This window comes from Cygnus atratus, chromosome 7 (genome assembly GCF_013377495.2).
Source record: "Cygnus atratus isolate AKBS03 ecotype Queensland, Australia chromosome 7, CAtr_DNAZoo_HiC_assembly, whole genome shotgun sequence".
In the NCBI taxonomy this organism is placed as follows: domain Eukaryota; kingdom Metazoa; phylum Chordata; class Aves; order Anseriformes; family Anatidae; genus Cygnus; species Cygnus atratus.
Genome location: NC_066368.1, coordinates 557,743 through 583,683, shown reverse-complemented (window position 1 = coordinate 583,683; position 25,941 = coordinate 557,743).

Here is a 25,941-nt window from a genome sequence, read left to right as displayed (position 1 = left end):
GGCTGGTGGCCTGCAGTAACTGGAGGTGCATAATGGCCTGGAGAAACTGAAAATAAAGAGAGGTGAGGTCACGCAGAGCGAACAAAATAAGAAACGCGTTCCTGTCCAATTGTTTTTCTTCCTGTCTAGAAAACATGTTCTGAACGCTCACGTCCGATGCTGGCAGTGGAGGAGCGTGCCCCTGGTGCCAGCGGTGCCCCGCGGCTGTGCTCGCGCGGTGCCTGGGCTCGGTGCCGTGGGAGCAGGGGGCCCCGGGCCCGCACCGCGACCTGCGCTGCTGCATGCCCGGCACAGCGCGGCGAGGAAGGGCTGGGCAGCCTGCTTCTGCCCAGCGGGCAGCTGGCGCTCCTGCTGCCTTCATTAAATCTAGGAAACTCTTTGGTGAGATGACAAAAGCACGTACTGACTCACAGGCTTCCTCCGGTCCCTGACGCAGCATGGGTGAGCTGGAGGCGGCCAGTAACCACAGGGCAAGAAATCTGTCGAGGCCAACAAAACAAGGCGTGGCTTCCCCGTTGCGATGTCAGAAATGGTGTGAAACCAGATGGTGAAAGCAGCGATGGAGAGGCCGGAGCAGGACCGAAATTCAAGGCGGAAACTGGCCACTGCTGTGGTCGTCCCTCGGGCGGCAAGAAGGGCGGCTGTGTGCGGGATCCCCCATGTCCCGGCCCAGGGGCAGCGCTGGGGTGGAGGCCAGCCGCTGGCTGGGGGCCCTGCCCGGCACGCAGCGGGACGTGCCGCGAAGCCAGCGGCTGCTCGTGGCCCTGCAGAGCACTGAGGAGACGGATAGCCCTGTAGGGTCGGGGAACAACGTGATGTGCATGCCTGGGGTTTTGCTGTTCAAGCAATGGGTGCAGGAATACTTAGGTGTACCAATATTTTAGAGCCTACTGAATATAACAAACCTTTAAAACATTGAAAAAAAAATCTAAATTTCTAAAAGAAAGGAAAAGGGAAAGGAAAGGAAACCTATTTTTCAAAAGACTCAAGCCTTTTCAGGAGCAAACATGGCTCCCAAAGGCAGGAGCAGTTTAACAGAGGTCTGGAGGACCGGGGTGGGTGGTGGTGGCTCAGGAACAGTGGGGGTCTCATGCTCCCTGCCCGGCCGTCCTCCCCGTGTCGGCGGCTGCCTCCTGGGCTGCTTGTGGGCAGGGGGTGCTGCGATCCTCATCTTCCTGCGAGTCCCCTGTTTCAGTAAAAGGCCATTTCTGTGCTACCACATGGTGGAATTGGACTAAATCTGCTCCTCTGTCATTTTGGGGGGAGAACATAAAGCTCCGAAGTGTCGCTTGAAGCTCAGGCTTTGCCACATCACAAACAGCTTCTGTGGAGCTGCATTGCCCTCACACGTAGGGCAAAGCTCTGCCAAAGTTTGTAAGGGATATCGCTAATTAATTACTTGTCCCTATGAGATTTGAAAAGAGCTCTGCAGTCTTGCAAAAATTGTATTAGTCTACTGCAGTAACTCACTCCACTCCATTGACTTAAAATACAGCCCTCTGTAATCAAATCACTAACGCAATGCTGCAGAAATGCTTAAAGAGGAAGGTGCCTTTTATGCCAATAAGATTCTTTTTCAGCAGAATTTAAAAACCAGACTAAGAGGAAGCCTGATGCTCCAGTAATTCAGATCTTCTATTTAAAGGGTTAAAGCTATCTATTAAAAATTTGGGATCTCATCTCAGGCATTTTGTTTTGGCTTTTTAATTACATTTATTAGTTCTTGCTAACTTAATTACAAGCAACAGTGATGAAGTTACCTTGCAGAGCATTCCAGATGGGGGGCTCCAGTGCACCCCGGTTCAGTGTGCCAGGTCTGCGTGCTGCCCTCGAGGAGGTGCCCTCGGTGCTTTGCTGCAGGGGAAGAGGGAAAGGTGCTGGGAGCTCAGCCCACCGGGCCAGGATGGGCACAACACGGACACGTTTCTCTCTTTTCAGCCAGAAGTCTGCAATATACATGCTATGCTGGCCGAGGCAGCAGATCCCAAATCGGTCCTGCAGCACCCAGGCGGAGCTGCCCTGCTCTAGTTTCACTCCTTGCATTGAGGCAGCATCAGAAGTCCATCGGCGGTGGGATTTGGGAGGCGATGGAGGAGCACATCAGCCCCGTGCCCTGGGGTGTCTCTGCAGGGAAAAGGGCCGTACGAGCTCTGCCAGCCACAGACAAGGAACTGGGCTGCGTTTGCAGCACACGCCGGCTGGCAGCGATTGCCTCTGCCCTTGCTGAGGGCAGGCAGGGGCAGCGCTGAGCCCGGGTGCGTCCCTGGGGGCACTGAGCAGCCAAGAGGAGACCCCAGCAAGTGAAGGCGTGGGGAAAGTGTTTGGAGGGGTGGAGAAGCAGGAAGAAATGAGGGGGTTCTCACTGGGAAGAGACAGAAAGGTGGGGTGTCCCCAGAGCCTCCACTTCCACGCCAGAAGCTGCAGACTGAGCGAGGCAGCAGCGGGCGGAGGCAATGGGGAGGCCGGAGCCCAAAGGCACGCAGGGGGCACAGCATCCTCTCCTCCTTCCCTTAGCAGCCAGGACGTGCTCATACGCATCCTCGAATAATTATCATCGGTGTTTATAATTCGTTCTTCCCTTTCTTCCCTCCTTCACAGACACAATTTGATTTAGGAAGGTGCTTGCTCACATTTTCACTGCGGGATTTGAAGCGAAGGACAGCCTGCCTGCCGTGTGTTGCGGCGGCACCAGGGGGGCGGCGGGGCCCGGCCGGTGGCACTGCAGCAGGCGCTGCCACGGGGCGGCCTCGCAGCAGAGTCCTGTGGGAGGCTGGTTTTATGCTTTTACTGGCATGGTTCAGCTCCCAGCCCCATGGGACAGAAACTCTGCTGAGTCCAGAGGAGATCCTCCATTTTGTCTTATTCATTGCATTTATGGATTTTTCTCTGTCCTGACACAAGGCACATACAGCAGCCCAGAAACAGCAGAAGGCATTCGTGGCATTTTTCTCAGTGTAGGTGACAACAGTGTAATTTGGGGAGCCTTTTGCCTTGCTGTGTCCAATGTACAAGCCCCAGCTGGGATCCATGCTGCTATAGTTCATTAGTTGCTCCTCAGCTGCTGATAATTGCATATATTTCTTTATTAGGCAGCTATTTGTAATATGTTCAAGGCTCCTTAAGTAATAAAACAGGCAGGCTTGAAGGCAGAACAGCAAATCGATGCATTATACTGAAGACCTCTCGAAATAAATGGAGTTTTCAGACCCAACCCTCTTAGAAGAGTCCTTCAAAAGTTCATGGAAATTGGCCCTCTCCAGGGGCGGGGTGAGCCAAGCCTGCCATGTGAAGAGCTGCCCTGCTCACAAAGCAGGTGATGGTGTCTGCTTTTCCAGCTTAATAAACATAAAGGCATTAGAGATGGAAACCAAACCCAGAAATTGCAAGGACTGTGTTCTCTGACCCCTTTAAAAACTGTAAGCTTAGATCTGCAGCGCAGGCAGCCCTGTAGAGCGGGAGTTGCGAATTAAAACACCCCCAGGGACAGGCACTGCACCACCTCCCCGGGCAGCCCGTCCCAGTGCTTGGCCACCCTCCCTGTGAAGAAATTCTTCCCGATACCCAATCTAAACCTCCCCTGGTGCAACTCGAGACCATCTGAAGTGATTCAGAAAAGTAAACACGAAGGGTGCAGAGAGGCCCAGGAGCATTCACCAAAAGCTCTTCCCTCCAGCGGGTCTCCTGAGACACTCTGGTCTCCACGTAAAGTCATTGTTTCCTCTGGGCTGAACCCAGGGAAGATGAGGGCCATGCCCACGTGTCCCTGGTCCCAGTTTCTCCTGCAGGGAGATCTTGCTCTGCTCCCGTGGTTCCTGCAGCTCCTCGGTGGAGGTGCCGAGCCTGCCGGTGCCGTGCGGCAGAAGGGCCGGCGGCTTGGGGAATCGTACTGGGGCGATGAACCCCTCTGCTGCTGGCCTGGGAGGCTGCTCTGGGGCTTTTCTGTGTGGACAAAAGGCAGTTACCGGACCTATGAATAATGTCCTTTCCAGGAGCGTGCTTCAGGAGCGGTAAAGCTTTCCTTCAGGCAGGACCCCTGCCTTCAGCCGCAGCCCCGAGCGATGCCAGCCCACCGGCCTGCAGCTCGGGAAGGGTGCGGGGCTCCCCACGGGGCACGTTTTGCACAAAACCCTTGTCCTTGTCCTTTTCTTTCCTCTCATTTTTTCCTTCCAGCAGAGGGGCTATGCTTGTGTCTTGCTGAAATGTAATTTCCAGCCTTTTTGTACCATCTGTTTCTTCCCCAAAACTGTGAGATGTTCTCAGCCATGCTTTGTGACCTGCAGAATATGCTGGGGGAGCGTGTAACAGTAAAAGGCCTTTGCAGCTGACCTAGATGTGAACAAGACAAAGTCAAAACGTGCGATTTGTAGTGCCTTTGTTCTGCCCTTCAAAATGTTCCTCCTGACTCACGGGGCTTGTTTGTCCGAGGTGTGTACCTGTTTCAGACCCAGCACAGTGCCTGGAGAGGCTGCAGAGCTTTTCAGCTGCTTGTTGCTATTTAATTTTGGTTCAGCGTGCTGAGCTGCCAAAGTGAAATTCAAGGAGGACTTTGCAGTCGTCCCCATCTCATCTCAAGTAACCCTGCTGCTGTGGCCAGGCTCACAGCCGCCTGTTCCAGCGCTCCTGCCTGCCGGGCTGCTCGCTGACGTGTTCCTTCACCTTTTTTCAGAGCAAACATGGGGTCAGTCCCGAATGTGCCTCTCGTCACCTCCTGTCTGCAAAGAGATCCTGCCTTGCTACGGCTGTGGGGAAATGCATACAAATTGGTTTGCTGCGATGCTTTTTTGGACCTTCCCAAATTTTCACTTACAATTTTCCCTTGGCTGCAGACGGTTCTGATTCTTGTCACAATCGTGCGGCACCGCGAGGAGGTTAAACGTGGTGGCCGTGTGAAGGGGGCTTCTGGTGACCTTTCCGAAGCAGCAAGGGTGCTGCTAATGCACCACTGCCCTGCCTGCCCTGTGCTTGCTGTGCTCCTCTGTGTATCAGTAGAGATTTTTTTTTTAATCAGCTAGAAGGAGGTGATTACCACGAGGGGAAGAAGGCAGCAGTCAGCAGCATCCTAATTAGCACCAGCAAAGAGGAGCGGGAGGATGGGTCACTCACACGGAGTTAACCCTTTGCTGGAAGGGTCCCTGCTCTCAGACCTACATCTGCAGAGCTTTAATACCTGCACCTAAGGCATTGTATGCTCAAGCACACGCAGTCTACAAGGGAGGAGCATGTCTTCAGATATATCTATACATTTATATATGTAGCATATAAAATGTGTAGATATGATTACAGTTCTTACAGCCATTTAGGGAGATGAGATAACTTTAAAAGCCATTTAGAAACCTGTGCTTTCACATCCCTGAGTATTTAAATTATATTACTAACAGGCCTTTAGGTTCAGCCATGTAGGGATATTGAAAATTTCTTCCTGGTCCCCTCTGGAGCACCTGTAGAGCTGATGTGGGCAGCCAGCATGGGTGTTTCTGTGTCTCCCCACATCATGTTTCCACAGTGCCCTACATCACTTCCAACAGCCCATGAGCCACAGCTTTCTGTTAAAAGGGAAATTAAGACCAAGCAATGAGGATGGAAATGCTGCTATTGCCCTGGGGAAGGTCAGCTGAGCACCAGAAACACCCACCTGGTTCAAAATCCCGGGACTTTAATGGGATACCTGCTCAGCTTGTGTTGTAGGAGAGCAAATACCTTTGGCCAGTATTTGTCCCAGTATGACACCTGAGAAATTAAGCCAGTCGTCTCCTCTGCGAGCCAATCTAACGGCCTCATCCCTCAGACAACCTGAGCACAGTTGTGAGCTGTGATCCCACCAGTGAAGATCACAGAAAAGGAAAATGAAGTTGTCTCCTGCTGAAGCAATAGCCCCATTTATTAATAGGAGGAATAAATCACTCCTCGATGAACTCCCGATTGCACAGGCTCACGTAACCTCATGCACATTTACAGCCAGCGCTGCAGACGTGGGAGCGATGTCACCTGGCAATCCGCTGGCCACATCAGTGCAGCCGCTGGGTGCCCTCTCCTCGCCGTGTCGTTTCGTGTCAGCCTGTGCCGGCTGCAGCAGGTTATTTATGGGAGGATTTTTGGTCGCTCCTAATTAATGTCAGCAGAGTGGTGTGTGGAGCCCTGGCATTTTGGATGTTGGAAGTAATAGTGATGGGAGAGGCTTGCGTGGTGACTCCGTTCCTACCTGCCACTTTGGGTGGGATCCAAGGTACTTTTATTTTTAAAGTCCTCAGTAGGAGTAAGACTGTGAAGTGTCCTTTGTGCCTCTGAAAGCTTCCTTCTGCTTCCCTGCTAGTCCAGGAGCTGAAATCAATTGCATTTCCTGATACTCCTGTGGCACAGGTCAAAATATGCCCCTGGCAAAGACAGACACATTGCCATGAGGTCCTGTCCTGCAGAACCCGGGGCCTTGGATGACCAGGAGGACTCCATCGCCCTCTCACTTGGCTCCTGTACCTGTTCCCGTGCCCCTTGATTGCCCATCCTCTGCCAGCCGCCCCCCACGACCAGGTGAAAGCCCCCTGGCAGCTGGGGCCGGACTCAGCGCAGGCTGGGGCCCACGGAACAGCACCGGGAGTGCCGCTGCCCACTGCAAGCGGAAACGGCCTTTCCGGCTATTTCTTTTTATTTTTCAGCCTATCAGAAGAAAGAGAGATGTCATCAGGAAATTATTTATGATGATTTCTCTGAAATTAAAGATTTGCTAGTCCTCCCGTCACATGGTGAGTTAATAAGGTAACAGGGCTGACTTCAGAGAGGCAAACAGGAAATACCGAGGGGCTGAGGAAGTACTTTAGGGTTATCCTTGCCTTCCTCTATAAGGGACAGAGACCAGGCATTCGCCGCTTTGGTTTGTTCCACTGAGCTGCTGGCAGTGGGAGTACTGAGCGGAGCTACTTCATTCTGCAGTCACGAACCTCCCGACTTACAGCGTATGACGCGTTGTGCTAACGGGGCACCACGCTCCCGCGTGGCCGCACCGCATCCATCTGTCCCGCAGCAGCCGGCCCAGGGCTTCTCCGTGCTGCATCACACCTCGCGCCGGGCGGATGCTCATTTTGCCAGCTCTGGCTCTGGAGCCAGCTGACGCTGCGGGCAACACGCCCTGCCATCAGCTTGTGCCGCTGTAAAGGGGCACAAAATCAATTTCCTTCAAGTAACTTAAAGATAAAAGCAAACAGCCCGTGTCCCTTCCAGCTTGACCCTGGCCTAAACAACTGCAGGCCTCTCCTTAATTAAATCATTGGTTAAGCAGTTTGCACTGGAGAAAGTGCTCTAACTTTGACCACCGTGGTAAAACTAAGTGATTTATTCTTTTTAAGGTGGTACAAAGTCATCATAAAGTGGTACAAAGTCGGAGCCTTGGCATGTTTCAGATGTCAAGTTTTTCTTTCATGTGTATAAAAGACCATAAAGTCTTTCTCAAGGCAATTTCCTGGGAGCTGGGACAGTTGCACAGTCCTGGGAGACTCAGGAGGAAAACATTTTGAGTGCGGGAAGCTGGAGGTACCAGCAGCGGGGCTAGCGATGAGCGCGTGCCTTGCAATTATTTAACATTTCAGCCATGGAGCGATCTGTCCCTGAAGGAGAGAGTGCTGGCCAAGCCGTGTGCACCCTCCCGCACAGCAGCCCCAGCCACCGCAGGAGTGGCAAGGCCCCGCGGGACCTCCCGCCGGGCTGGGCTGCCCCACGAAGCTTCGCTGAGAGCTGCCCGACGCTGGTGCTCCCCAGGTGCTCTGCGTGCCCACAGCCCAGCGCCCCGGGCTGCCCCCCGCCCCACGGAGGGGTCGGGGCCGAGCCAGGGCATCCCTGCCCCACGGCTGGCGGCCCCACCGAAGGGCAGTGTGGTGGAGGAGGTGTGCGAACAACCGGCCTGCACCCCCCAGTGTGGACGAGGGCTGTAAATTATCTGCTGTGGAAATTCAGCTAATTACACAGGCTGTAATCTCCTGGAACGCTGCTGTGTGGGCTTATGCAGGTGTGGAAAGGGGCCGTTTTCTCCTGGGGCTGTGTCGGTGTTCGTGCCCAGATACCCACAGTGGCTTGTGCCGCAGTCTGAGGCCAGGGCTTTCAGACCCTGCCTTCCGGCTGGCAGCAGCCACGCGCTTGGCAGGCAGGTGCGAGTAACGCCATTTCCTATATGGAAACACCTGGAGACATTTTATGATCCAAAACATTGCAGGAAGAGCTAGCGAGCAGCCTCGTTATCCTGGGAAGTGCCCGCTGGTTGGGGAGAGGGCGCAGCCAGCCGGGCAGAGCCCGCCGCCATCCCGCAGCACCCTCCTTCCTCTGCAGCGAGCAGCCAGCCCGGCCGGCCTGCGGCAAAGCTGCTGAGATGTGACGTTCCTGTAGCTGCCACCTTGCTACTTCAGCATGGCCATCCTCGGTCACGCCTCTGAAAGGAGAATGAGCTTAAAAAATGTGGGGTTTGTTGATTAAATAATGCCCGTTTGGCTTTTATGTGCCCTTTGAGCTTTGCTTTGGTGAGCTTGAGTCAAATACAAGGATGAAGTTAACTTCTCTTTTTGAAGCAAAATTTTTTGCTAGGCAGTTTCACTCCGGGTGCTGGGACTGAAAAGGGAAAAGTAGTGTAAGATGTTGAAATGATAAGCATTAGCAACAGCGCTGCTGTTCTCCTCATGCCTGTGTTTCGAGAAGGGTGATCAGTGAAGGAGCGTGCACACACACACACACACACAGTGCACAAATAACCTGTGTGCTGAAACTTTGTTTGCATTCTGCTGTTAAAGGCGTATCTGTTGGTAGGCAGTGCGCTTCGCAGTGCTCTGGGTGGGTTCTCGTTGCACTTCTTTTTGTGATATTTAAGCAACAGCCACAACGAACCCATCTTAGCAGAGGGTTGGTGAGGGGACATGAAGAACAACGAAGCGCTGGGGTGGGGGCCGGGGGGGGGGCGGACAATTGCCATCAGCCCCCAGGCAAGCAGTCAGCCCGCTGGTGATCTGTGGAAAATTGACACTTCCTCCAAAGAGGGTATCAGATGGAGAGCTAAAATTAGATGCTGCTGCTTGGCCAGCACGGTCCATGCGGGGCCACAAGCTGCGTGCCCCTGGACCTCCCTGCAGCGGCTCCTGTGCTGCGGCAGTGTGCGGGAGCTGGTGCGGGACCGGGGCTGGCGGCTGGAAACATGCTCAGAAGTCATCCCTGGGTGATGGGAGCAAAGGCACACGGGGTTTTGATAAATCACAGGTTTTTAAAGTCATGGCTCCTGAAAAGAACAGCCGCCAGCGATAAATCACCATCAGAAGTAAGCTGGAAGCCGCCCGCTTCCCGTTGCAGGGTAGCTGCCAAGCAGCCCCAAATGTCAGCCTGGCCACGGCTATCTGCAGTGACTCACGCGTGCCTCTGCAGGCAGCGGATCCTGACCAGGAAGGGATGGCATAGATTTTAGGGTGATTTTCTGGTAAAGCACACAATATGCATAGACCGCATAGACACGTGTCGCTCCAGGAGTTAACAGATGAGGCTGTGGCAGCTGGCTGCCCACCAGCCCACCCAGAAGCTTCACCTTAGTCCCAGAACACTCAGAGGTCCCAGTCAGAAAGCTTTGTTACCTCAAGCAAAATGCGCCTTTCCCTTCTTCTTGTGCTTCTGTTTCCATTTTTTCCCTATTTGCTTTTTTCCACCCTTGCTCACCCCTCATTCCCTCAGCCCATAAATGCACCCTTGTCTGCACAGGGATGCTGGTGACTGAGCTCCCCAAATCCTGCCTGGGGCAGAATGAAGCCAGTGGCAGTGGATGCTGTAAATCCACCCGTGCGCACCACCCCTCGGCTACTCTTCCTCCCACGGGGCAGCCTCGCCTCCACGGCAGCTCCAGGAGAGAGGTCTCGGGAGCAGGGCACTGCCGTGAGACCTGCCGAAGGGAACTTGGCCGCTCGTGGAGAGGCTGATCTGGGTTGGACCTGAGTTTGGTTTTTGTAAATCAAAAAGCAAGTCAACTGAAGCATGCACAAGATCTGATTTCACCAACAGAATGTTTTTCATATTTTGCTTTCTGGACACAAGGGATGCTGCAGTTGGCAGTCCTGGTGGTGTGGCCATGTCGTTGTCCCAGAGGTGTCTGCATGTTACATCTCTGAACAGGAATGCCCCGAGATCCCCATGTAACCCCCCTGCAGCTGATGGGACTACTGGTGCTGCAGGTTAATGCAGAGGTAATTGTGTTTAAACAGGAAAAAGGGCCCTCTTCCAGCTCCTGCCTGTTTCGGGATTGCCCTGACTGTAATTAGGCGGGGCGTGCTGACGAGCTAGGCAGATTACATGCACATAAGCTGCAGGCAGGACACCTCTTATGATGTGCCTTGATCAGAAAGCCTCTTGCTTTGGTGTAATCTGGCTTCGTGAGCACCCAAGGCTTCCTCTGATCCCACAAAGGAGCTCTGTAAACAGGCGATGGGGCTGGTGTGGGCATTTGTACCTGTGATGATCCCTGCAGGTGTTGCTGTGCAATTTTGTTGGGTTTGTTCTTTATTTTAAAGATCTGTGTTGTTTTTACCTGGCTGCCTTACTTAGGGCCCTGCACTTGCTGAGCAGCGACAAACGGCACCTCGAGAGGCAGGCGGCCCCGCAGGCAGCTCTCCCCGCTGTGTGCATGGCAGGGGCAGGCCGGGGGCTGCAGCAGGCGAGGCGCCAGGCGGTCACAGCACCCAGCTGCGCTGCCACGTGCCCGCCGCTCCCCGCAGCGCTGCTCACACCGCTGTGTGCTGCAGTCATGCTTTAGGGGTTTTCTCGTTTCGATCTTTCTTTCGCTACAGAAGCGAAGTGCGAGGGGCCACCTGCCAGGGCGAGCGATGATGGCAGTGGCCACTGCCGCAGGGAGCCCCAGCTCTGGGCGGTTCTGCCCCGGGAGCGCAGGCACCGGCTGCTGGTGAGGCCGGGGGGCTGCTGCCCCTGCCCTGCTCCACCAGCACACCCGCAGACGGGCTGCAGACTTCCCGGGCGCTCCTTTGTTAGCCCCGATTGCACTGTTCAATGCACACACAGTTCTGTGACTGACTGCAGCTGAGAGGTAGCTGTTGGTGGGGTTTACATGCTGGCAGCGTGACAGGAAAGCTATTCAGAGGAGATCGTCACAGCTCGTGGGCGTGCGCGGGTTGGCACAGCCATCATGCCAAGCAGGAATGTGGAGGAGGGCCAAGTTCTCTGACACTCGCGTTGGTTTCCAGCCTGAAGGCTAATGAAATGAGTTTTTTTTTCCCTCCCGATCAGCTGGAGTCACCCATCCATCAGGTGTCTGCGTGGCAGCCCTGCTAGCGCCTCAAACTTTCACAGCCTTTCCTCTGCCAACATTTTCTGGGTTAAAGGGACCAAATATTTAGGTGGTAAGTTCCCAGAGCCGGTAAGAATTAAAAATCCCGAGATACGGTCACATGTGGTCTTTTAGGCAGCCGCTGGCCAGGCAGCACAGGGGACCATGGGCGCTAAGCCCCAGCCCAGCGCTGGGGGCAGCCGGTGGGCGAGCCGGGCACAGGGGTGCCAGGGGCTGTGCCGCCCAGGCAGGAGCAGGCGAGGTGCCATGGGTGGGCGCGGGGCTGGAGCCTGGGGCTGTCCCGGGGCGAGGAGCAGCCGCCAGCAGGAGCAAGGCTCGGCCGCTGCGGCGCTGCCTCAGCCCCGCGGGGCTGGCTCTCATCACTGCTCACCCCGATGGGACGAAGGCATGCTGGCACAGCTCCCCTTCCAGCACGGGGTTTAGACATGTGCTCTGTGTGACTGCTGTGGGTGTTTGCTCACCACACTGTGCACTGCACAAGACACCTTTGTTCTCTCCTTTTTAAATCCTGAAATGAAAGCAGAAGGGCACCGTAGGCAATACACTGAGAGGTCAGGTGGGAATGCAAGCAGGCGAGTTAGGTAGTGCCGCAAGCCTACAGAGCCACAGGTTGGCGTATCAATACCCATTGGGCCTCGTTGGGGGGGGGACAAATTTAATCGGAACAAGGCAACGAGACTTCTATGGGAGGGCCTGTCCTTCCTTCTAAAAGAAGGCGCTCTTTCAGTAAAACCCCATTGCTCTTGGATATGATATTTAGGCTTACGGGTTACAGGTGACTTTGATATTTCAGCACATTTAATGCCATAAATAAATAATTAAATAAATAAAAGGTTGCACAGCTTTCTAGATGCACAAAGAGCATTTCCTTTATTAGCAAGATTTGAGTTGCAAAAAAACATTTGCACTTCCAGCTGAACAAAGTCTGCTGACCACAGAGGTTTAAAAGTGCATTTTAACCTCCCAACAGAGCAACCAAACTCCTTCCCTCGCTTCCTTTTCTTGATTGTTTTATGTCATGTTTTGTGTTCACACTAGATGGTACAGAAGATGACGGAAAACATCAGAGTCCAGCCTCCTCTCGCAGTGGTGCTGTCAGGCTCGGTGGCTTTGTCCCCTGCTGCGGCCACCCATAGCACCTCCCTGCAGGCAGGGCCTGCGCCAAACCTTGTCCCTCCATGAGCCCGACCGATGACAGATGACATTTTAATAATAAATCAAATGATAAAGTTCATCAGTGACCAGCGTAACAGCCTGCCGTCAGGTCTGGGCGTTCCTCTGTCAGTGAGCGTACATCCTCCTGTGCGCTGTTCCTGGCTTTGACCTGCCGTGCTGCACAACACATCAAAACAGCTGCCGGGGGGGCAAACAGAAATGTGCCCCGGGCCCTTGTAATTGGCCGCTGCCTTATTATGGAGTGCAGTAAATTGAAGGGGGGATTTCAGCAGGCCCAAGGGAGCTGCAGTAGCCCCTTTCACTGAAATGATCCTGAAATTGAATCCCTAACGCTTCCAGGTCTGGTTCTGACAACACGGTGCGAGTCTAGCTTTTATTAATAAAGGTAGTCCCAGGCTCTGGTCTTGATAACCAAATCATGCATAAATATTCACAGTATTAGGACTTTATTGTTCTTGGACGTTCCCTTTGAAATATATATATGGTCAGACTAATAATAGAGACCCACTGAGGTGCCTGATGTGCTTTCAGTCCGTGCATACACAGAAAGGCACGGCGTTTGCAGCATACAGCTCGGTTATATTCCAACCTCTGACGGCTAGGCAATACCACTAGCATAGCAAAACCTGAGTCTGTCTGCAGCGCTCACACTTAAACCATCAGAAACAATTATCTCCAGACAAGGGATGGTATATCAGTGGTCTGTAAACATACAAGCATTTCTCTTCCTCGGCGGGCGGCGGTTCGCGCAGGGTTGGCTCCCGCAGCAGGAGCCCCCGGCCCAGTGCTGCCATGGGGGGGACGGGGTCCGCGGCTCGGTTCTGGCGTAATGTGCGCCGTGTGACAGGGAGCCCTGGGCTGCTTTTACCGCTCTGCACCGCGGTTTGATCTCAGGGCTCCCTCCCAGCACCGTGTGCGCTCCGGACTGAGTCATTGTTGAGTTTAAATAGATGGCAGAACTGAAGGGTGTAGGACAAACAGGAGCTGGGAGCCCATCTGGTGGGTGGCACAGGGGGTGAGAAGTGAGCAGGCAGGGCGGGGCGACTTGTCCAGATGATGAAGATGGGCATATGCTTGCTTTGTCTCTTTATGATGCTTATAGAGAATTCAAGGATTCTTTATATTCTGCTTCTATTTTTTTTCTGCCTTTTTTTTTTTCTTTAGGTGTTGAGGTTTCATCTGTCCAGGAACTCAGCACAGAAAACTATAAATAATTATGACAGGGGACGAAAGCTGAGCAATTGAAAGCAGAAGAGATTTATAGTTGAATTGTTTAAGCACTTTGCTTTTTGTTAGCACCTATTACACTTCAGTGCCATAAAAGCATGTGGGCGAAGTGAGCATTTGGTGCAAGATTTGACAGCCCTGAAAGTGCTGTTCAGAAATAACCTAACATTTCGAGATGTGCTCTGCCTCCTTCCAGGGACAGGAGGGGGTGACAAGCCACGATTCCCAATACTCTCATTCCAAAAATCAGAAGGAGAAGTAGGCTTTGCCATCTCATTTTGCCTCTGGAGTTTGTGCTCTTTGGCAGCGGGCCAGCCATTTCTGTGCCTGGGCTGCTTGCTGGCAGGGGGACGTGCCGGGGCGCTGGGCACAGCCGGAGGGTCTGCAGGGCGCGTCCGGGGGCAGGCGGGGCTGCGAGGGGCAGGCGGGGGCTGCGAGGGGTGGTGTGGGGGGGCTGTGAGGGGCAGGCAGGGTGGCTGCGAGCGGAGGAGCTGCCCTGCAGGCGCAGGGCAGAGGGTGCTGCTCGCCGGCTCCACGTCCTTGCTCCGCAGCAGCGGCCCTGGGAGGCACCCGCAGCTGCTTTCCTTGTCCCTTCGATGCGCACCACAGACCTGGCTACAGCTAGGGAACGAGCACAAGGAAAGCAAGTATTTACTTCTTAGAAATGGAGTAAAAAGCACAGAGCAAGGCATGGGCCTGAGAGAGTCCCCAAATTTGTGCCTCAGGATATGCCCGATGCTGTTAATGCCCCATAAGGAAGATGAGCATGAAGCACAGGCACCTGAGAGCACCACAAGTTCTCGTCTGCCTTGGGAATTTAAAGTTTTTGTTCTTGTTAGAGTAATTGAAATGTAGAGTTTGGAGAGACCTTGTTAATACAACGCATAGCTGACATATATGGCTTGAAAACTTACCCAGGAGAAAATCTGCACTGTAACGGGCATTTAAAGCACATGCTAATGCTTTACCATTGCTGAAGTCCTGAACTAATGCATAGTCAGTCCATCTAAAAATATTGGTAGCATCTGACTGCCATCAGATGACTCGGCTGACTCAGAGGAGGCAGTGGGGAAGCCTTTAACATGCACAGTGTTGTTCCCCAGAGCACAACATCAGCTCTAGTAGCAAACTGAGAGCGAGCCTCCAAGGCCCTCTCTCTCCATCGGAGCAGCTGCAGGTTTTCTCCCCCCTGCCTAGGCAGGTGAGCTGGGGCAGCAGCAGGTCTATGCACGCTCCATGATGTCCCTGTCCCCGGGTCACACTGCAGGGCTGGTGATGGTGCCTGGTGCTCGTGTGAACGGCCCTGTTCCAGCTTCCTGATGTCCCGAGGGATGCTGCAGCTTCCAGGGTGAAGCTGGGCCCTTTCTGTTTCTTTGTTCACCTGAGGGCATCTCTGAAGTGAGAGTGAGCTGCTGCAGAAACTGGTGTGTGTGTGTGTGTGTGTGTGTGAGGGGATGACCAAAAATCTAAAGCTTTCTGGGAAGCTTAGCGGTGATGTTTTCCATGGCTGGTTTCTTTTTTCCACAGATGTGAGCTCCCTCAGTCAGATGCTTGCTCATGGTAAGTTTCACGGTTATTTTTCCCCCAGTTCTTTGTGTGTATGTGATATACTTGTGGTATTTAAGTACCACATCCAGCAGGTAGAACTTCCAATGCGGCTTCTCAAACCTTCCTAATGAGCACTTTGAAACAAGAGGAGATGGGTCGTTTGCTGGTGTCACCTTTCTGGCTGGTGGTCGGGGCTCTGGGCATGGAGCAGGTGCTGGGATATTCGGGTGACAGATAATCCCTAAGTGCCAGCAACAGCCTTTAGCTCCATGCTGCCTTCCAATGCATACCCCTGCCTCAGCTCCCCCTGCAGAATGGACATGCCACTGGGAGAGGGAGACCTCTGGGCATCGTCCCCTCCCACCGCAGGGAGATGCTCGGAAATGCCAGTTCTGAGCTTGTTGTGGGTACTGTCCACAACAGGTGAGCTCAAAGTAGGCTCTGCTGGGACCCCGCAGCCTGCGCTGCCGGGCACTGCTGGGCATTGCCCCAGAGAAGGAGACGGGGTTAGAAATTGCATCTCTGGGGACACGGCTGCAAGGTAAATGCCAGCTCTGGCAACTGCTTCCGGAACGGGGAATGCTTCGGGTGCCTAACGCAGCCTGAGTTCAAAGGCTGCCATGGGAAAAGTGCTCCCGATGTGCCCCGGGTGAGCGCTGCCTCTGTGGCAGCAGATGAAATAATTTCCCTGCCTTCCCATAAGCAGACAAAACAAGCTCTGCCATCCAGATCAGAGATTAACATTTTGTTTTTCACTCACTCTGCCTTAGGCTCGTGCTCAAGAACCAAGCCCTCAGGGAAAAGCTTCCCCTGGTGCCCGCAGAGGTGAGCTCTGACCCTGCCCCGTGTCCCCACCTCTGCCCCTGCGGCTGGACAGGACGCGGGTACGCTCCCGGCCTGCACTTGTGTTACCTGGCAGCAGCTGGCCGTATCAGTGAAGTAAGTGCTTGGCGGCTGCCAGGAGGGCTGCCAGGAGGTAGAAAATAAATACTGTGTCGTTGGCTCCCCAGAAGACCTCCTGCCTGCTGGCTGCTGAGCAGGGATGGAGGCTCCCCATCAGGCAGCGTGGTCCTACAGCCCCGTCCCCATCCCCTCCCTGCCACCGGCCCCAGTCACAATGCTGGGAGCCGCCGCGCTGGGGGGAGAGATGGGGGTCCCCGGGCACCCCCGGGTGCTGGCAGCCACCCCTAGGGCCTGTCCTGTCCTGGCTTTGCTCCCATTTCCTGAGCCCGCCTGCGCAGCGGGGAGCAGTGCTGGGTGCCCTCCTGGGCACAGCCCCGGCCTGCGGGACCCGCCGGGGGCACGGCCCCGGGACACATGGCTTTGCCCGTGCCTCTGCATAATGGGCAGCTTGAAAACGTTTTTATTTTCCGTGCAGGTTCTGCAGCCACTCAAAGAAATGCTTGTCTTGAAATAGTCTGTGGGAACTTGGGAGTAGCTACCTTTTATTTGTTTGTTTGTTTATTTATAGATAAGGTTTATTTGTCTCTTGGTTATCCTATGCCATAACCCACCTTATTTGTTGCAGTTCACCGTCAGATGTTATATTTAGCTATGTGTATGTGGTGGCCAAATACGCTGTGGTTTTATTTTCAGTGGTAGCAACAACTATTCCTAAACACTACATATTTGTGGACATGTGTAGCAAGTATTGAAAGCCTAGGGAGAAAACTGCAGATCTTGTTTTTTACAAGATAGTTTCCAGGTATATCTTGATTAAAGCACATGGATTTGCAATTAAAGTTTCTCTTGAAGCCTGAAATTAAATTTTAAATGTCTCAGCTGTTGGGGTGTGATGTGACCTATAGCACTAACAAAAAATACTGCTGTTTAAAGGACGTAGTTTCAAAGGGCATCAAAAGAAAGATTTTCTGGCAAGAACAGCCAGAGTAGCCAACACAGCCAGCAGCACAGGGACTGCAACGCTACAGTATTTGCTTCCATTATGATTAATTTTTGCTAATGGCAATACGTGTAAACAAAACATAAAAGGCACCAGGTCCATGCACTATAAACACATGCGATCACTCCCACCACGCTCAGCCACATACGTGTTTGTATGAGCTTAGCGTGAGAGCATCTTACTGCCAAAAACATACATACGGTTTCAGAACAATGCAAAAAGAATGGAAGGTTAGTACTTTTGAGTCCTGACCCTGCTCCCCCACATGCGGTGCCCTGGCTGTGTTACAGCGGTCATGGACGGCACGTGCGCCGCGGAGGATTTCCCTGAACCTTCCCCAAATGTCGCCCCTGCGCCCCTCCTGCACACTTGCTGAGCACAGCAGGGCAGCAGACGTGCTCGCCAAGGGGCTGCAGAGGAGGCTCGTTACTGCCGTACCTTGCTACGCGGCAGTTACATTTTAGGCTTTTCCTTTCTGCCTTCTTTTCCAGAGCGCAGGATTGCGTCGCTGCTCAAGACTCTTGGCAGAGGTTGGTGACAGGTCTGGTTTTGGGGAAGCTGCCAGGCCCGTGGCCTCCTGCTGCTGCCTTGTATCTCATTTCTGTCACCGTGGCATTGCTCTGCACGGGCTGGAGCTCACCTGACTTATCATGACCATTGGACTCATGATTTTTATACATAGTCTGTGCTCAAAACCCAGCCCCGTGCACTGCCGTTCTCACTTGCACTTGGAGTATTCAGCATCATTCGTGATGTGTTTTTTGTTGTTGTTGTTTGGTTTTGTGTGTGCGCGCGTGTGTTTTCTTTGTTTTTTTTTTTTTCTTTTTTCCCTAAAGTACTTGTGTCATCACATGTTGGTTGATGATAGATCTCAAGGACAGGTTTTATTATTGTGCTGTAAGTGCAATGCAGACAAAGAATGAACCTTGTTTCAGTGAAGTCAGCAAGCCCATGCTCTGCCAGCTACGGAGTCAATTATACTAAAGCTGCCTTTTATATTTTTCTTGTACATGATATTACCACTGAAGAAGATTAAACATAACAGAGGTGAATTTCTCATATTTCTGAATGTGTTTGAAACTCCAGCTTTCACTGCAGAGATAAAATGAACAGAATTTTCCACCTGGCTGGTGGTCTTGATAGTTATTTTTATTCACATATTCTGCATTAGATGAGGAAAATATAACTATATATGGCATATTGATCTTTTTTCTTAGTGGTTTATTGATTTCCAAGGACAAATCAATTGAATTAAAAGATCAAAGCAAGCTAAGACAGTATAACGTGTTTTTAAGTTGATTTTTCAAATAATTCTTTGAAAGAGTCACGCTGAAGATCCACGTAATTTTTCAAGGTTTTGAGTTACCCTTCATTGTCAGTTAAACCCAATGTTTAAAATTCAACACTTTTTCAGTGATCCAGTAGTAATAATAATAATTAACCAAAGTATTTTTCAAGAGGCCAAGTACAAATTGGAAGGTCAGTACATGCAGAACCAATAAATGAAATGTTCTCAGAGTATTGTATCTCTCTGGAATTCACTTATGCAGAAGATTTAAAAAAATAGTTTGGCTGGAATAAAAAGAAAACCTTCGGCTGGATCATTTTGTGCCCATTTATAACATCTCTGGCTGTGCGGCCAGTTCTATACAGCTCATCGGGTGTCCTGCTTCGGGATGCAGGCGGTCAGCGGGACGTGCTGCGCATTACTCGGTGCTCTCTCCAGGGCAGGGAGCAGGCACGGGGCAGCATCACGGCCACTGCTGGCTCGTGCTCTGCCGGCTGCCCCGCTGGTGTGTGACCTGGCACCCCGGCCACGAGGGGATGCGGGCTCCCAGGCAGCATGGACACGAATGCACAACTCCCCAGGGCACAGGGCAGCTGTGCCCACCACAGTGCTGCCAGCTCCTCCTGCACAGGCATGGCCGCACAGCATGGCCCCGGCAGCCCCTGCCTTGCTCTGGGATGGGGCTGGGGACAGGGACGGGGCTGGGGAGGGGACGCTCCCTGCGGGACGCCCAGCACAGCTGTGGGTGCAGGAAGGACGCTGTGCATCTTCTTATCCAGCCACAAAGCGGCCTGGCCAGGGTGCCTCGTGCTTGCAGCTGCTTATCAAAACATATGCCAGAAAAAGTGAAATTAAACTGTCCTTGCAATGCTATGCGTGAGCGGCTCCTTGCGTGTCTGGAGGAGTGCAGCTCGTACCGAACAAAGTGGAAGATTGATTAACACCATATTCTTCACATGTATTTCAACTGGAATAGGAAAAGGTGAACATTTACTTCATGCAGAGCAAGCACATTTTTATCCAGGCTGGTTGCTGTAATTTCCCCTTTTTATCTTAATTGCTGGCCCCAGAGCTCGTACATTATCAGCTAGGAGATGAACTTAAACATTGAAAGCGAAGGAAATGGTAATAATAATAATAAACTATTAACAAAGCTAAAAGTCTGGGAATGCTAACCATCTTTTGCTGTCTGCAAAGTGTAAAACAGATATTTTGACTAATGAAGCTGAATTGGAGCTCATTGGGTTTGTTTGTTTGCTTGTTTGTTTGTTTTTTCTGTGAGATATATGTGATTAGGGCTTTTTGGAAAAAAGCAGTTTCACTTAAATCCATTTTTGTGAACTATTTTTGTTGTTGTTTGATTGATTGATTGTTTCATTGCAATGAAATTTCTGGTGGGAAAAATCAAATTACATCATTTTGCTTTCGGGAAGTAGTATTTCAGCTATCACTGACCAGCAGCGAGTGGACAGCAGAGCCCTGTCTGGCCCAGCGCAGGCATCGCCCCCAGTCAGGGCCTCCTGCCGCGGCGGCGCTGGCAGCGCTAGGAGTTACTCCTCTTGCTCAGGTAAAGGCAGGGGGCAGGCGGAGTGCCGCAGCCCCGTGGCCGCCCCAGCGCCAGCCCTGCCGCCAGCTGCCCAGGCCCAGGGGCCGGTGATGCTGGGAGGGCGGGGGGGCTGCCCCAGGGTGTGCGCAGCCCTGCTGTGTCAGGCTGCCCCACCACCGTCACGTCATGTCACGTCACGTCACGTCACGCCACGTCACGTCACGTCACGTCACGTCACGTCACGTCACATCGTCTCACCTGTCCTGCAGGTGGAGGCTGGTGATGAGCGGTGTCCCTCAGGGGTCTGTCCGGGGACTGGTTCTGTTTAATAGCTTTATCAATGACATAGACAGTGGGATCGAGTGCACCCTCAGCAAGTCAGCAGAAGACACCAAGCTGAATGGTGTGGTTGACACACCAGAAGGAAGGGATGGCATCCAAAGGGACCTGGACAAGCTTGAGAATTGGGCCCATGTGAACCTAATGAGGTTCAACAAGTCTAAGTGCAAGGTGCTGCACCTGGGCCAGGGCAATCCCAGACATGAGGACAGACTGGGAGAAGAGCTCATTGAGAGCAGCCCTGCAGAGAAAGACTTGGGGGTTCTGGTGGATGAAAAGCTTGACACGAGCCAGCAGTGAGTGCTTGCAGCCCAGAAGGCCAACTGCATCCTGGGCTGCATCAACAGAGGAGTGGTCATCAGGGCAAGGGAGGGGATTGTCCCCCTCTGCTCTGCCCTCGTCAGGCCCCACCTGGAGCCCTGCGTCCAGCTCTGGCCCCCCAGCACCAGAAGGACGTGGGGCTGTTAGAGCGGGGCCAGAGGAGGCCACGAAGATGCTCAGAGGGCTGGAGCACCTCTCCTACGAAGAAAGGCTGAGAGAGCTGGCGATGTTCAGCCTAAAGAAGAGAGGGTTCCAGGGTGGCCTCATCACAGCTTTTCAATAATTAAAGAGGACTTATGAAAAAGAGCCACTCCTCACCGGCCTCCGCTTGGACACAGAGCCATCGACCACCGCTCTCTGGGTGCGACCTTCAAGCCAACTCCCTATCCAGTGAGTAGTCCACCCATCAAATCCATCTCTCTCCAATCTGGAGACCAGGATGGTGGTCAGAGGGTGGTGAGACACTGGCACAGGTTGCCCAGACAGCTTGCAGATGCCCCATCCCTGGAGGTGTTCAAGGCCAGGTTGGACAAGGCTCTGGGCAGCCTGACCTAGTGGGTGGTGTCCCTGCCCATGGCAGGGGTCGGAACTGGGTGACCTCACAGGTCCCTTCCAACCTGAGCTGTTTTGTGATTCTGTGATTCTATGAAAACAGACTGCTCAGGTGCTGGGTTAGACCTCCTGTGGCTGTGCATGTGCTGTGGTGAGGACAGCGGGACCACAGGGTCACTGTGCGAGCTGTGACCAATGCCAGCAGCAACCGCAGTGCCCCAGTCCCTCGGCTGCGGTGCCTGAGGTATGGGGGCTGCTCCCCCTGCTACGGGACCTCCAGGTGGCTCTGCACAGTGTAGTGTTCACTTTGTGTTATTGCTAAAGGCTGTCAACTGGTGTAATAGGGAACAGCTGGCATTTTCCTTAAAGACGCAGCGTGCAGACCCTGCCAGCAGCTCGTGTGACTGTCCGGCTCCGTGCCTCGCGGCCGGCTGTGGAGGGGGCACTGCTGGGAGCGGCGGGGACGGTGCTGAGCCCCGCCGCCTGCTCGGGCAGGGGGTGCATGGGGAAACGCAGCCGAACCTCGGTGGTGGCCTGGGTTGATGGACAGGAGAATAGGTGGTGCGCTGCTTTCGCGGGTGAAATGAGAAAAAGGAAAAAGAAAAAGGCTCTGTTACTCCTGGTATGCTCGCCTCTGGCTGAGGTCTGCTGCGGGGTGCAATCCTTCCTCTTTTCTGCCCCGCTTCCGCCCCGGCTGCTGCTGCGCTGGGCTCTTTTGGTTTTATTTACTCGGGAAGTAGCTCAAGTCTAAAAGATACTTTCCTGACACAGAATGTTATATTTTTAGCGAAGTTGCCAGTTTTTGCGTCAAAAACAGAAAGAATTTGCTTTCTTTTTTTGTCCATAGCCTATCCTGTTCCCTGTGCTGCTACAGAAATTTGCAGCTGGTATGTAGGAAATTACTGCTTCACGTGTCCAAAACTTGGTGGCACATCGAAGCCACCTTTTGGAAAAGTAAGTTGAGGTGAAACAAACCAGATGTGCGTTTCTAGTCTTTGGTACTGCTGCTTTTCTTCTAACTAACCGAGTCTGGAAGATGCAGTGCTGCAGGGAAGGAGCATGCTCACCTGCATGTGCTCACAGAGGCACCGGCACCGCTGGTGCCAGCACAGGGGCAGCGCCGTACGTGTGCTGGAGGCCTCCGCTCCCCTCGGCCCTCCTGCAGCAGGGGCAGCAGGGACATGCACTGCTGCCCCTGGCTGTCACCGCAGTGACCAGGGCCAGGCTCAGGCACCGGCAGAAGCGGGACTGGAAGGACGCAGGGAATGGTGGCGGCTATGCCGGGGGAGCAGCACGGCTGGCCGGGGCACCACGGGCGGCGGCGTAGGCAGTGCCTGGCAGCCCTGCTGCCCCTCTGCTGCGATGGGACGGAGCCGGAGCAGGCAGCGGGAGCTCTGCCCAGGCCAGGGCAGAAGGGGCTGGAGGTGGAGGTGGCCTTGTGGCGGGACAGGCTTCTTGGCATGGCTTGGTCACTGCGCCAGCGATCGCTGCTGACAGCTGTGGTGCAGAGCAGGCTGTTTTACAGGGTATCACGCACCCTGCCAGTTCTTTGGCTTCCCTTTTTTTAGCACCACATGGTCATTGTCCCGTATAATGGGCAAGAGACACCCGGGGACACCTGGGATGGCTCCAGCTCATGTATTGCCTGGAGACATTTTGGTAAATACGAGGGTGGGAATTCAGTAACTCCTTGGGTGGCTGGCGTCCAGGTCAGCCCTGCCCTAACTGTCAGGCTAAAGCAAACACGACTAAAATTATACTGCCACCTGCACGCTTCGTTGCTTAGAACTGTGTGACGTTTCCAAAACACTGCAATTGTTGCCGATTAGGGCGAATGTCGTGAAACTTTCTAAATTAAACACGCATCGGGCTTCGAACTGTGAAGTGCTCTGCACGCCCCCAGACAGGAGTCTTGGTCTGTGCCTCTGGGGGCTCAGTGACTGCGGGACGGCAAAACTGAAACCTGTGTAAGGGCTGCCCCCGACAGGGCAGCACCCTGCCCCGGCCCCCGGCCCCGGCCCCAGCCTCGCCAAAAGCACGGGGAGCTGTGACTCGTCCTGGGCATTCAGGTTCGCGCCGGGAGCGTCCCTCCTGGCTTCCCACTCGCAGCATTTTGTGTGTAATTATCTTCTTAGCCACCCCTCGCTGTTAATGGTTTTTCTTATGAGTCACTCTATAACATGTAATTTATACATCTGTATTTAGTGTTTGGAATAGGCATTTGGTGTAGCAAGAATGACAAAGAAAGTTCAGGATTTTTGTAGAAATCAGTCTCAAAGCCCATGAAAACAAAAGAGATGATAATGCTCTAAAATAAACAGAACGAGTGGCATCTTTTTGTAAATAACTATGCAACGCCATGTAGGTGAGCTTCCTGCTTTAGAAAAGCTTTAATTCTCAATTAAATTCAGTATGATTTTCCTGCAAGCATAGTTCCATGCTATTCCTGCATTTCAGACTGCAAGCAGCAACTTACGCTGCTGACACTGGGTGAGCAAACTGAAAGGATGGCACGTCTGAGCAGAGAGCTCTCTGTCATCATCACCCACCGCGACTCCTGCTGATGCCGGGAGTGGAGGGGATCGCTGCTGCGCACGCTCACTGCCACACACGGAGCTGGTGGGTTCCTTCTGCAGGTACACCCTCTCTATCTTCTGCTTAACACGCACATAAAATACGAACATCATCTGAGTGCAGCTGATGAAAGCCTAAGGGCCCACCCTGACTGGCATTTAGCGAGATGGTTTTCACTCCCTGGCGGTGCCAGGAGCACTCTGTCCTGACACGGGCGCAGTGGGCACTGCTGGTTTCTGCAGTGGCCGCCCCACCGCAGGGATGGAGCGTGCCTCCACGCTGCCCAAATCCCAGCCGGTGACTTCAGCATGCTTTGCTCATTGCTTTGGTAACAGTCACACTATTTCCCACTGTTCTAAAACACGTTTATACTGTTTTCTTTCTCTATAACACTATAGAGAAAGAGCAGATCATGGCGGTACCTTCAACTTCACCACATTTTTTAGACCTCAGCTCAGGTCAGTGACTGCCCTTCCAAGAGCTCCCTCGTAGCCACTGCAGTGGCCCTAATTTAATCTTCTAAAATCGGCATCATAAAAGAAGAGGTAAATTTTATGTCCTGACATCCATCCCTGGCTGGAAGTGGTGGTGCTGCCATCAGCTGCTGTGCAGGGGGTGGGTCAGTCCGGTCACGGCCATGTGCCAGGGATGCCACCGGCACAACGGGCGGTCATCCCCACCGTGCACGCTGCCTGCTGGTGCTGGAAGGTGCTGGCGGCAGCTGCGGGGACTGGCCCACGCGTATCCACCCACTGGTGCTGTGCCCACGCCTGTGGCGCGGCCACGTGACAGAGCCCGTGGCAGTGTGGGGCTGAGGCACACGGGGGCGAGGGTGCAAGGCAGCATGGCACGGGAGGCGAAATAGGCAACTGGGCACAGGGGAAGCAGCTTGGGATGGCTTTTGGGAACAGTCAAGGGTGATCTACAGTCAGCGTTCACACTGTGCTGAGGTTCATCATCTTCCTCTGTGGCTGTACACAGTCACCTTGCAACGCTAAAAGCTGGCAAGGACTGGGGCTGGCCAGAACTGCCAGGAGAAAAGTCCAGTTTCAAACTCCATCTTAAATCGATGGGTGTTGCAGGCTTTTGTCCAAGGTGAAAATGTGTCCCGCAGGCTTTCAGACTGTACCAGCCCCTGCAGCAGCCCAGGAGCTGTTAACCACTCTGCCAGATCCCTGCAGCCTGCCAAAACAAAGACAAAGGGAAAGCTGCAGCTGGTAGAGGGGCTGGAGGCTGCAGTGTGGCAGGCGGGGGCACGGGGCTCACCGGCCAGAGGAGTGCTGCTGAAAGCCAACGGGAGTTTGAGATGGCGCTTGCTGAGTGTCTTGCTGTACTGTAGCTACAGGGCTCTTGAGACAGCAAATGCGGGAGCAAATCCGGAGAGATCACCTTGCTGTGAGCTCAGCCTGTGTTTGGAGGAGGCCCTGACCCGCAGCTCCTGGCGCGGTCGCTGCTGCCCCGCGGAGCAGCCCCTGCCCCACGCGAGGCGCCCGGCCACAGGGCTCAGGCTGGGGCCGGGCATCCCCAGGTGATGGCAACCCACAGAAGGCCCCGTGCCAGTGCCAAAGTGGGCGGGAGCTGCCTCACCGACAGCCCAGCTATTCAAGAAGCCGTAGTTTTTTAAGTGGATTGGTTAAGATCTGGGTGTAGGAAAAACTACACAAAACTCCATGGAAAATGGGCTCATTCTGAACTCTAGAAAATGGAGCCAGATTGGATGTTTTTTACTGCTTTGTGCCATCACCAGCTAGGGAATGAGAAGCCCTAGTGCAGTTCCAGCTTCCTTGCTGGCTCCTTTGCAGATTTAATAAAGTAAATGAATTGCTTGGCTTTACTTCTTCTGTCCTCGGATAGGCCTGAGGACTTTTTTTGTCTTTCCTGTAGCTATGATGAGAGCTTTAGTTGGTGCTAAAATTCAGGTTTGGAATACATCCGAAACCTTCTGGCAGTTCCCAGAGTCACAGTATATTTAGGCAAAATTTATTGGATAATTGTGGAAAGGCCCCACAGCAAGGAGCTGGACTGCTATTTCCATAGCAAGAGGCAGATGTTAGCAGGGACATATTTGTATGCAGATTTATTTAACACACATTTTTTGCCATTATTAATACAATTAACTTGAGGTTTCCACTGGAGATGCATCTGGCGAAAATTCTGCA